At 44.1% G+C, this 9,636-nt stretch overlaps 1 long non-coding RNA gene across 1 annotated transcript; it reads left to right on the top strand.

Moving 5' to 3' along the window:
• The first annotated feature begins 6,309 nt into the window (after positions 1–6,309).
• Positions 6,310–8,216, top strand: LOC136960406 (uncharacterized). Its single transcript, XR_010878837.1, has 4 exons — positions 6,310–6,588; positions 6,682–6,846; positions 7,636–7,787; positions 7,909–8,216. It is a non-coding gene; the product is annotated as an uncharacterized lncRNA (long non-coding RNA).
• The last annotated feature ends 1,420 nt before the right edge of the window (positions 8,217–9,636 follow it).

Raw genomic sequence — 9,636 nt, 5'->3', positions numbered from 1 at the left:
CTAAGAGACACTGCAGGGAGCCGCCACACACACACACACACACAAACAACCGCAACCACACACACACACACCCACACAAACACACACACACTCCCTGACACACTTCAGTGGGCCCCCTGGCGTAGTGGATGATGAGTTTTCCCCAACCTGCACCTCTGTAAATAATGATGATGATGATGGTGGTGGAGATGGTGATGAAGGGTGGTCTTCACTCACGCTGGGTAATCCGGAATGAGGGATGAGAGGTGGAACGGAGGAGAGGAGCGGCGATCCTCCCAGCTGTCGAATTACACCTCCATCAAAGAGCAGGCTGCCACTGTCAAGGTAACCGCAGAGACCTGCTGTTCGCGGAGCGCTGGGATTGGCCTGCCCGCCGCGATAAGCCAATCATAATGCCGCCTGCACACTTGGGCGTGCAGTAGGGCGCACGCACCGACTTGTTTGCGATGGGGAAACGGACAGAGAGCCGAAACAGGAAGAGCAGGCGAGGGGAAGAGAAGAGATCTCGAACCGTTTGCGAAACTCAGCGATGGAAAGTGGGCGCACCCCGTTTCCCACTCTGCTTTGGGCCACGGTGGCGTTGGCGGCGGAGACTCTGACTCACCCCTCTGTCCCCGGGCGATCACCCTCTCACTCTTTATTCTTCACCATCTCATCGGCCAATCGCGTGGAGCGGGTGGCGCGGCTGGAACAGATGGCGCTGGGAAGACTGGGGCGGGGGGGGAGGTGACCCAGAGTGTGTCTGTAAGTCTAAATCGGCAAAGTCTCCTCTGTATGCTGCACACACAGTGCACACTCACACACAGTGCACACTCACACACAGTACACACACTTATACAAATTTGCCCATCCACGCGCAAATTTGTGAGGCCTCGGGCAGTTGCACTACAATCAGCCATATGGACCATCAGAAATCCTAATAGATTTTCAGAACCCTCTCTCCACATTCAATTAGCCCTCTTTTTTTCTTCTCTCGATCACTCTCTCTCGCTCCCCTTCCCCCTCCATCCCTCCAGCCCTCCCTCTCCTTCTCTGAGGCAGTGCATCAAAACACATGTGGATTTGATGAGCAGGGTTACGGAAAGGGATTTCGACGACAACCGCTTGGACGGCGGACCCGAGTGTGGAGAGGAATGGGAATGTGCGTGTGATTGCGTGCGTCTGAGAAAGCAAGGGAGTGAATAAATAAACGAGTGAGTGACATAATAATGTTGACCTTGCTGTCCGTTCTATAAGAGATATATGTATGTATGTGTGTGTGTGTGTGTTTGCATCTTGCTCCAGCTCATCTGTGGCTGAGAGGAGGTCTCATCTCGGAGGTGTGCCGTGGTGCGTAGGCCCCGGCACACTGTCCCGTCCTAAGATCTCACCTCCGCAAACACCCCACATCTATTATTACGGCGCTCGCTCCCTCGCAACCTCACTCTTGTTTTTCATTCACCTCTCGCGCATAAGCTAGTTCACGCACCCTGCTGCACGCCCAAGTGAGTTCTTTTTCCCCCACGTGGTTTTGTCAACCCCCCCTTCCTCTCCCTCTCCTTCTCTCTCTCTCTCTCTCTCTCTCTCTCTCTCTCTCTCTCTCTCTCTCTCTCTCTCTCTCTCTCTCTCTCTCTCTCTCTCTCTCTCTCTCTGGATCTCTGTCTCTAATAAAAAATCTTGTTTTCACCTTGCCTCTGGCGGCGGTTTATGAAAGAATACCTGATGTGTTTTCATCTACAGTAAGGGTGCAGCTACACCGACAGACTGGGCATCGACCCCAGCACCCACAGCTGTCGAGGAGGGGGGTGGGGGGGGGGGGGGGGAGGAGGAGGGGTGGGGTGGGGAGTTGGGAGGAGGGAAGGTTAGCTCAGGAGAGGGGTACCAGATGCTGGGGGAGGTGGGGTGACCACTCCTGAACGAGAGATTCCGCCACTCGCATAAGCATGGCTGGACCCAGAGAGAGAGAGAGGCATGTCGAATGATCGTCAACCTACGTTCTACCATCCTAAAACACATGCTAACCATCCGAAAAAAGTCGCTGTGTGCACTTACAGCAGTATGTGTGACCACAACTTTAACACTGATGATGCTGCACTGAGATATTTAAATGTTTGGGGCCACTGTCAGTGGTCATGTGGCCATGTATGGATAGAAAGAGGAAGAGCACGAGGTCACTGTTGTACAGGACAGACATGTCACCAATAGAGACAAGGTGAGAGACAAAGATAAGGGTCAGGCAGTTGTTAGCCCTTCAAATAGAACCGGAGGCTTCGATTGGTTGCCTGTCTAAATATGCACAGTTACACATGCCGAGCTTCCAGAAAGTAGTAAATTGTCCTCTGCACAATTTGGACTCACCATGCACTTCATACAATGCTGAGTGTACATTGCTACCTACTGTGCATTATTAGTGTGTGTGTGTGCTGATAAGTGACCCACAACGTTAGTTTTTCCATCGCCCTTTCACTGGCCAGTTATTGTACTGTGCACCAGTAGTGGTATCATCAACTCCACTACAGGAAGTGGAGCAGGAAGAAACAAGAAGTCACCAGAGTCGTCTGGCCATGAGCTTCACCGACACGACATTGTAGCAGGACGTGTGAGAGAGAACTACTACCTTGTGGCTAACTTCTGCTTAAATGTTTTAATTTATTTAAATGTAGAAATATGTCAGTGCTGTAATGGATAGTAGCATAGGAATGAAACACTTTGAAATGTCCTTTTCAAATTGACAGTAATTATGTATTCATTGCTATGTTAAATGATAATTTGAGAATTACACATATAGTTAGAAATTCTTTTTTAACATTTTTAACTTGCAGGAAGATGGAAAAACTGTGCAAGATAAGACAAAATATTTTAAAGGTTTAACATTTATTTGTACATTTGTTCATGGTTAATTTGACATTAAAGCACAGTAATGGGACAGATGTGTGTTGTGCAGTGTCTACTTGGTTAGTGGGACTGACCACATTCTGAAAATTGAATTTGTATGTGTTTCTGAGAGAGAGTGAGAGAGAAAGAGAAACTAATATGAGAAAAAAGGAAGAACACAAGGCTAGTACTGTACAGCATAATCATCTCTCTGACAGAGAGGCAGAGAGACAAAGATACAAGTTGGACAACACTGTTCTCCAGGCGTGTGTGTTTCTAACCTGAACTTGTCTTAGTCAGAATGAAGAACCTCCACATCTACTGCTGTCTCTTATCAGGTAAGTTTAACTTCAGTCAGTCTTTGAATACAGTGTCATTGGACTCATAATAGATCAGTTGAGTGATTCGCCTGTTCTCCTGGCAGTTCTGTGTGGTGTGGGTGCTGGGATCTTCGTGCAGGGCCGTGAAGGGGACAACGTGTCATTCACATGTTCACACTCTAATGCATGGTCCAACAATAAGTACCTCTGCAGAGATCCATGCAATGATGCAGATGTCATAGTTCAGGTTGAAGCAGGTAAAATATCCAAGAAGGACAGAGTCTTTCTTAATGATTTAGGAAATGGAGACTTCAGAGTGACCTTCCATCACCTGAAGATGTCCGATGAAGGGTGGTACCAGTGTGGAGTGGAGAGAGTTGCACTGGATACGTATATAAATGTGCAGTTAAAAGTCCTGGAAGGTGAGTGTTTCTCTACATACAACAATCTTCATTACATACATGCATATATCAGCTGTCTGACATGTTCTGCTCTCTCTCTCTTTCTCCTCACACACAGCTCCTACCACCTCGACTGTGACCCATCCTCCTACTGTCCCCATGGTGACCCCTGGATTCACGATTGCATCCACACCCCCAGGTCCTCCCACCACAACAACACCAACTGTCTCTCCATCATCCCCATCCACGGAGATATCACTCACCACTAAGGCACCAGGACAAGGTAGAGAAAACTGATGGCATGTGTGTGTGTGTGTTAGTAACATGCAGGTCAGGTCTTAATCTTAAAAATGTTCACACTCTAAATTGAACCTGAAGCTAAGACACGTTATTTATCTACATGTGCACAGTTACACACACTGAGCTTCCATAAAGCAAGTAAATTGTCCGCTGCACAATCCTTACTCACCACACTCCACATGCATTAAGGGTTAAGCTTTAGTGCCAGAGAGTTAGGTCTACAGTCTGGTGAACATTTGTCATGACACAAGGACAATAATTGGAAACTTCTGTCCAGTTTGAATACATCCTATCACAACATTCGCTCTGCGACCCTAAACTCACCTGACATGCGAGTCATCAAGTAATGAGTCAAGTTGTGCATTACTATTGTGTTTGTGTGCTGATAAGTAACCCACGGTTATAATAGGGGTTTAACGGAACACAGAAGTCACAGTTTGGTACATACTGAAACAGGATAAAGCACAAAAATCTAAATGCTAGGTTTCTTGTCATATTATTTCAATGCCACAGCCTGTTCTACACAAATGTAAAAATGGCTAACATTTGGGACTTTTGGTATATTATATTTGAGCTTCAGTCCAATGAGTCTGTTTTACATTTTGAGCATTGACAAACTGCCATTCGCTCTCTCCAGCTAGCTGGCCGTGAGCATTTCTCAAACTCCCAGCACTAAAACACAGACAGAAGAGGGAAAATGGTGGTGTTTTTGCTCATTTCATCTGATTGACCTCATAATCAGTTTCCATACAGTAGAAATGCCTGTGACTGACTCAGATGTATTCTTTGTGTCTGACTGCATGCACCGAACCGTGACATCCGTAACCTGATAGTTAGGTATGAATACAAGTATCAATACAGCCTAATGTTTAATGTTCCATCTCCCCCTCACTGGACAGTTATTGTACTGTACTCTAGCGTGGTGCTAGCTGTCACAGTGATTGTCGTAGGAGCGGCCCTGGTTTACTACAGGAAGTGGAGAGAAAGAAACAGGAAGTCCCCAGAGTCATCTGGCCCAGAGCTTCACCTAGACAACATCACAGCAGGACAAGTGAGAGAGAACTACTACGTTTTTCATTCTCTCTCTTTTTTGTCTCACTCTCCTCTTTTCTCTCTTTCTCTCAAAACCATAAGCTTGAGCATGTTGTGTCTCTTGCCCATTTCTCCAGGTTGAACGTGCGTATCAGAAATTGAGAGTGGAAGAGAGAAACAAGGACTCTCTCAACCCCATCTACTCTGTAATCAACCACCCCTCTGATTCTACTGGTTCCCTCTCACCCTTCTAGTGTTACTGTTCTATTCCACCCATGATGCCTGACGTGACGTTTTGTTTCAACTTTGAGGTTTATGTTGTTTAATTTGTAACTTGTTTAACTACTTGCTCTTATGTTTCTTCCCATTGGTTCTTGGTTATCACAATGTATGCTAATTTTTGGCTACCCGCAATGTTTTTGGGGCTATCTCGTTGTTTATGATCATTGACCTATGCACTTTTTGTAAAGCTCTCTCTTGGAATGAATAAATGTAAACTTTGAACAGGGGTTTTGAACATTTAATTTCTAATGTACTGTAAGTATCTGATGTTCAAATATGATATTATTGCATGGTAAAGTTATCTTACAATAAAATATAAAACCAATTGAGATTTCATTTTATTGCATTTTGTTTCCCCAAAAAGGAATAAAAATCCCAAACATTGTATGCTACATGTGATTTGAATGTTTGATTCATAATTTGAACATTTCATTAAAAAAAGTTAAATGCCAATGTTTTACTGGATAGCAGCATAGAAATTAAATACAATATGCACTTTGACATTGTCTTTTCAAATTGACAATACTTATGTGTACTCAATGCAATATTAAATGATAATTTAAGTATTTATCATTTGGGCATTCCATGTACAGTCGTGACCATAAGTTTTGGCAATGACAAATGTTGTTTTGCAAAGTTTGCTGGTTCAGTATTTGAGGAAAATGTTTTCACATGAGAGAGAGAGAGAGAGAGAGAGAGAGAGAGAGAGAGAGAGAGAGAGAGAGAGAGAGAGAGAGAGAGAGAGAGAGAGAAAGAGAGAGAGAGAGAGAGAGAGAGAGAGAGAGAGAGGGAGGGAGGGAGAGAGAGAGAGACTAATATGAGAAAAAAGGAAGAACACAAGGCTAGTACTGTACAGCATAATCATCTCTCTGACAGAGAGGCAGAGAGACAAAGATACAAGTTGGACAACACTGTTCTCCAGGCGTGTGTGTTTCTAACCTGAACTTGTCTTAGTCAGAATGAGGAACCTCCACATCTACTGCTGTCTCTTATCAGGTAAGTTTAACTTCAGTCAGTCTTTGAATACAGTGTCATTGGACTCATAATAGATCAGTTGAGTGATTCTCCTGTTCTCCTGGCAGTTCTGTGTGGTGTGGGTGCTGGGATCACCGTGAAGGGCCGTGAAGGGGACAACGTGTCATTCACATGTTCACACTCTGATGCATGGTCCAACAATAAGTACCTCTGCAGATATCCATGCAACAATGCAGATGTCATAGTTCAGGTTGAAGCAGGTAAAACATCCAAGAAGGACAGAGTCTTTCTGAATGATTTAGGAAATGGAGACTTCAGAGTGACCTTCCATCACCTGCAGATGTCCGATAAAGGGTGGTACCAGTGTAGAGTGGACAGAGTTGCACTGGATACGTATATAAATGTGCAGTTAAAAGTCCTGAAAGGTGAGTGTTTCTCTACATACAACAATCTTCATTCCATACGTGCATATATCACCTGTCTGACATGTTCTGCTCTCTCTTTCCTCTCACACACAGCTCCTACTACCTCGACTGTGACCCCTCCTGCTACTGTCTCAATGGTGACCCCTGGATTTAGAATTGCATCCACACCCTCAGGTCCTCCCACCACAACAACACCAACTGTCTCTCCATCATCCCCATCCACGGAGATATCACTCACCACTAAGGCACCAGGAAAAGGTAGAGACAATTGATGGCATGTGTGTCTGTGTTAGTAACATGCAGGTCAGGTAATCTTAAAAATGTTCACACTCTAAATTGAACCTGAAGCTAAGACACGTTATTTATCTACATGTGCACAGTTACACACACTGAACTTCCATAAAGCAAGTAAATTGTCCGCTGCATAATCCTTACTCACCACACTCCACATGCATTAAGGGTTAAGCTTTAGTGTCAAAGAGATAGGTCTACAGTCTGGTGAAAATGTTTGTCATGACACAAGGACAGTATTTGGAAACTTCTGTCAAGTTTGAATACATCCTATCTCAACATTCGCTCTGCGACATTAAACTCACCTGACATGCTAGTCATCAAGTAATGAGTCAAGTTGTGCATTACTATTGTGTTTGTGTGCTGATAAGTAACCCACAGTTTGGTACATACTGCAGTTTTGGGGGTCACGGTTCGATACAAGTTCGGTACAACAGATATATTATATCTGAGCTTCAGTCCAATGAGTCTGTTTTACATTTCGAGCATTGACAAACTGCCATGAGCATATCTCAAACTATCGGCACTAAAATACTGACAGGTGAGGTAAAATTGTGCATTGTTTTTGCAAGTTTCATCTGATTGACCTCATAATCAGTTTCCGTACAGTAGAAATGCCTGTGACTGACTCAGATGTATTCTTTGTGTCTGACTGCATGCACCGAACCGTGACGTCCGTAACCTGATAGTTAGGTATGAATACAAGTATCAATACAGCCCTAATGTTTAATGTTCCATCTCCCCCTCACTGGACAGTTATTGTACTGTACTCTAGCGTGGTGCTAGCTGTCACAGTGATTGTCGTAGGATCGGCCCTAGTTTACTACAGGAAGTGGAGAGGAAGAAACAGGAAGTCCCCAGAGTCATCTGGCCCAGAGCTTCACCTAGACAACATCACAGCAGGACAAGTGAGAGAATACAACTACTACGATTTTTATTTTCTCTCTTTTCTGTCTCACTCTCCTCTTTTCTCTCCTTCTCTCAAAACCATAAGCTTGAGCATGTTGTGTCTCTTGCCCATTTCTCCAGGCTGAACATGTTTATGAGAAAGTGACAGTGGAAGAGAAAAAAACACAGACTCTCTTAACCCCATCTGCTCTGTAATCAACCACCCCTCTGATTCTACTGGTCCCCTCTCACCCTGCTAGTGTTACTGTTCTATTCTGATCCAACATGATTCTTGTCTACTGTCCTCAAACTCATCCAAAAAGCCAAGCTAACTTGCACGTAATTAACAAGGAGTCCGTCCGTGATGCCTGCCTCAACTTTGAACAGAGGTTTTGAACATTAAATTTCTAATTTAAGTATCTGATTTACATTTTCAAATATGATGTTATCGCATGGTAAATTTCTCTTACAATAAAATATAAAACCAATTGAGATTTCATTTATTGCATTTTGTTTCCCCAAAAAGGAATACAAATTGCAAACATTGTATGCTACATGTTATTTGAATGTTTGATTCATAATTTGAATGATTAATACAAAAAAGTTAAATGCTAATGTTTTACTGGATAGTAGCATAGAAATTAAATACAAGATGCTCTTTGACATTGTATTTTCAAATGGACAATAATCATGTGTACTCAATGCAATATTAACCCTTGTGTGGTGTTCGGGTCTGTGGGACCCGTTTTCACTTTTTATCAAAAGAAAAATGATACGATAAATTATTTTTTCAAACTCAGACTCATTGGCCTTGGCTCATTTTCCATGAAGAACATATATCAGAACACATTTTCAATGACCACACACCGTACACCCCCCCTACACATTTATATTACATACAGGATGTTTGGGTCCACTGGACCCAGGGCTAATAAGAGTGTGGAAATTGTAGGTCCTGTGTACCTTCACTCTGTCCTCCTCTTGTCTGGGCCTGCTGTTAGTGTGTGTGTGTGAGAGCCCCTGCCGTTCCCGCACAAGGTTGCAACATTGTTGACAAATTCAAGCACCGCACCTGTCTGCTCTCACATTCCCGCACATTTTACCCTCTGTCTTGCGGGAACCAATATTTATTTGCTCATACTCTATCCCAGCAGCAAATTGGGGGCGGGACAATATAAATATAGCTTTGCCAGTGTGGTTCCTTATCACAACTGATCAAGATGGCGAAAAGATTGTCTGCTCAGAGGGCAATGCAACTGATTTTGGAAGAGAGAGAAGCTTTTGACGATGAAGTACAGGAAGAGATTTCAGAATGTGAGGATCACATTTCTGAAAATTCAGAGTCTGACAGTAACTTTGAAGAAGAGGATGAGATTGATCATCAGCTACTCCAAAAACAAAGACGAGCCACAGGACCAGCCCATCAGCAGCCAGCACAAGGACCAGCCCATCAGCAGCCAGCACAAGGACCAGCCCATGAGCAGCCAGCTCAAGGACCAGCCCATCAGCAGCCAGCTCAAGGACCAGAACAAGATCGTCATCATATAGAAAGGGGAGAAATATGGATGTCAAAAAAATATGAAATTGAATGGTCTTCTTTCCCAAGAAATGAGCCACCCCGCATGGCTGCCAATGTCATAAGGATGCAACCAGGGCCAACACAGATGGCAGTAACTCATGTGCATGACACCAAGTCTGCTTTTGAGATTTTCATCACAGATTCAATCCAGAAAAGTATTCTGGATTCCACTAATTTGGAAGGAAGGCGTGTGTTTGGAGAAAGGTGGAAGGAGATGGACCAAACCCACTTACATGCCTACTTTGGGGTTCTCATCCTTGCGGGAGTTTTCAAGTCCAAAGGGGAATCCA

This window comes from Osmerus mordax, chromosome 17 (assembly GCF_038355195.1).
Source record: "Osmerus mordax isolate fOsmMor3 chromosome 17, fOsmMor3.pri, whole genome shotgun sequence".
Taxonomy (NCBI): Eukaryota; Metazoa; Chordata; class Actinopteri; order Osmeriformes; family Osmeridae; genus Osmerus; species Osmerus mordax.
The sequence above is the reverse complement of the archived record's forward strand: the minus strand, read 5'-3'. Positions and strand labels throughout refer to the sequence as shown.